We start from the raw sequence: 3,521 nt of genomic DNA, 5'->3' as shown, positions 1-3,521 counted from the left end.
TGGGCATTTTTTCATATGTTTATTGGCTATTTGTTGATCTTTTGAAAAGCTTCTGTTCATGTCTTTTGCCCATGTTTTGATGGGGTTGTTAGATTTTTTCTTGCTAATTTGCTTGAGTTCTTCATAGCTTCTAGTTAATAGCCCTTTATTAGATGTATAACCTGTGAATATTTTTTCCCATTCTGTAGTTTGTCTATTTGCTCTGTTGATTATTTCCTTGGCTGTGCAGAACCATTTTAATTTAATCAAGTCCCATTTATTTATTTTTGTTGTTGCTGTGATTGCCCTTGGGGTCTTCTCCATAAATTTTTTGCCTAGGCCGATATCTAGAAGAATTTTTCCAACATTTTCTTCTAGTGTTCTCCCAAAGTGATTTACAGAGTCAATGCAATCCCATTAAAATACCAATGTCATATTTCACAGATATAGAAAAAATAATTCTATGCTTTGTTTGGAACCTGAAAAGAGCCTGAATAGCCAAAGCAATCTTAAGCAACAGGAACAAATCTGGAGGTGTCACATTACTAGACTGCAAACAATACTACAAGGCTATAGTAACCAAAACAGCATGGTATTGGCACAAAAATAGAGACATAGACCAAAGGAACAGAACAGAAAACTCAGCTATAAAACCATTCACATACAGCCAAGTGATCTTCGACAAAGCAGACAACAATATACACTGCGGAAAAGAATTCCTAATCAATAAATAGTGCTGGGAAAATTGGATAGCCACATGTGGAAGACTGAAACAGGATCCATATCTCTCACCACTTACAGAAATTAATTCAAGATAGGTAAAAGACTTAAGCGTAAGGCAAGAAACTTAATTTTTCAGAAATAAAAATCCCTGGCTGACAGTTATTCTATTTAAGACTAAAAATGGGACCCCAATCCCTTCTGGCTTGAATGGTCTCTGCTGAGAGGTCTGCTGTTAGTCTGATGGGTTTTCCTTTGTAAGTACCTTGTTGCTTTTGTCTCACAGCTTGTAGGATTTTTTTCTTTCACTTCAAAATTAGCCAGGCTAATGATGATATGTCTTGGTGATGTCCTATTTGCTGTGAATCTCCCAGGTGTTCGATGATCACCTTGTCTCTGGATATCTCAGTCTCTATTGATATTAGGGAAGTTTTCCCCAGTTATTCTCTCAAACAGGTTTTCCATACTTATTGCTTTTTCTTCTCCCTCGGGCATACCTATGATTGTTATATTAGCTCACTTTGCATAATCCCATGTTTCTTGTAGTGATTGTTCACGCTTCTTTGTTCATTTTTTCTACATTTCTTTCTGACTAGTTTACTTCAAATTCCTTGTCTTCGAGATCTGAAATTCTTTCTTCTGCTTGGTCTAGTCTGTTGTTAAAGCTTTCTGCTATATTTTCAAATTCCCTAAATGACTCTTTCATTTTGTTAATTTGTTATCTCTTTTCTAATGTTATCTATCTCTTTAGCGAATTTTTGATTCATGTCCCGAATTATTTTTTTGGTTTCTTTGAGATGGTTTTCTACCATCTCCTCCATCGCATTCATCTTATTTGCCATCCATAATCTGAATTCCTTATCTGTCATTTTGACAATTTCCTTTTGGTGGGAGTTCATTACTGGAGAGCTATTAGGATCCTTTTGGGATGTTGAAACGGCCTGTTTATTTATGTTGCTGGAGTTTTTATGCTGGTTCCTTCTCATCTGGGGCTGCTTCTCTCAGCTCAAAACGAATAGCACATACAGTACACATGCTCTCTTCTGCTGGGACCTCTGTAGCGTTGCATAGATAAGCATGGGTCTCTAGAGGTTATGCTTGGGTCCTACTCTGGAAACGTGACCAGGCAGGAGAGGAATGGATGAACTGTGAGCCTTTAATATTGCTACTCTGCTGCGTCTCCCCTGTTCCCCTGCCAATGGGCTGCTTGAGGTGCAAGGTACAGGTGCGAGGTGGGACTGGCCTATGGGTGGGATGGAGGAGGCCAGCTGGTGCAGTGAGCGCGTGCACATGCCTAGGTGGCTGAGGTGCAAGGCATGTGGGTGGGGCAAGGCACGCACAGGGTGCAGCACATGTGCACTGCCTAGCAGGCACGTGGGTGGAGTCAACCTGCGGAGTGGAATAGCCCCCCCAGTGCAGAGCATGGGACAGAGCAGGCCCTTGGTGCAGAGCGGGCCCATGGGTTGTGGCGCACAGGAGGGGCAGATTGGGCTGGCCGGGTGGAGTGGCCCTGAGACAAAGCAGGGCTCAGGTGGCGTGGTGCTCTCATTTGTGGACCTCTATGGCCATGCTATCAGGCGTTCATGAGTCAGAAAGTGCTCTGGGCACAGTGCCCAGGGTGCCTGCGTGGGAGGGTGTGGGTTCGTGGTGTAGTCCACCCAGATCTACAGGCAACAGCTGAGCTGGCCCTCGCCACTCTCAGGACCACCCAGGTGGCGGAGGCGGCTGTGGTCCTGCAACCCTGACAGTGGGCAGTGGGCACTGAGGGCTATGGGCGCATGCTCAGCCTGGGTCCTGAGGGAGGTTCAGTCGAGTGGGATCACTCAGGCTGCAGCAGCACGTGCCAGGCCTATAGTCTCCTGCTCTGCCCAGGTCCCCAGCGGTGGTGGTGATCGGGTTGCATGTTATCTGCCCATGGGGTGCGTGTGAGCACTGGGACTCCTTGCTCCCTTCCCACCCAGCAGCGGCAAGGGAGAGGCAGCAGCCACAGATCTGACCCCTGGGTAGAAGTAGTGTTTTGGGCTTGGTGTGTCACCATAGCTCCGGCCACAGCACCCAAGGCTTGCAAGCCAGCCGTGCCTTGTCTCTGGAGCAATGCAGGTGCACAGCCCCCAGTCAGGTCTCTGTGTCGTCGGAGGCCTGCTGCAGTGGAGGGGCCCTTCCATCGCTCAGGTTGCAATATCCTCAGGGGAAGCATGGAGCCTGGATTCTTCCCTCTGTCCCTTTTCCCTACACACCTCTGCAGGTCGTCCACTTCTCTCTTCTTCACTTCACTCACACCTCGTCTCTGTGGATGCCCAGTACTCTCGCTCTGATAACCGATCTGAAGGTGGGCATCTATTCCTCACTTTCCATGCTCTCTAGAGGGTGGTGGCGTGCAGGCTGCTTCTAGTCTTCCATCTTGGTCCCCTATGTGTGTTTTGAGCCACTAAGATCTTGATATTCTTTTGGAAATGTTGTATTAATCTATAATGCTATTTTTTGTGTAAAATATTGTATAATTTTAGTATCTAGGAAAATACTGGTTTATGGAAACATTTCCAGTTCTCACTCACATGTCTATAGGATCCTAAGGTATGATTAGCAGCAGAGGCTGTTGGTTTTCTAGTTTCCTAGTCATAGTCTTCTTTTGGTCTTGGCTTTGCTTCCTTCTTGGCTTTATCCGCAGTATTTTTTCCTAGTAAGGGTGGTGGCTTTCACTGACAATATGACTGTCTCTTAAAATCAATCAGAAGACATACTTATTCAGTTCTCTCTTTCTTTCTTTTCTTTCTTTCTTTTTTTTTGTAACGATGGTTCTTCAGTTCCATACTTGAGTAAAT

Source organism: Propithecus coquereli, unplaced genomic scaffold (assembly GCF_000956105.1).
Source record: "Propithecus coquereli isolate 6110/MARCELLA unplaced genomic scaffold, Pcoq_1.0 Scaffold265, whole genome shotgun sequence".
In the NCBI taxonomy this organism is placed as follows: Eukaryota; Metazoa; Chordata; class Mammalia; order Primates; family Indriidae; genus Propithecus; species Propithecus coquereli.
Note: the sequence above shows the minus strand (reverse complement) of the source record.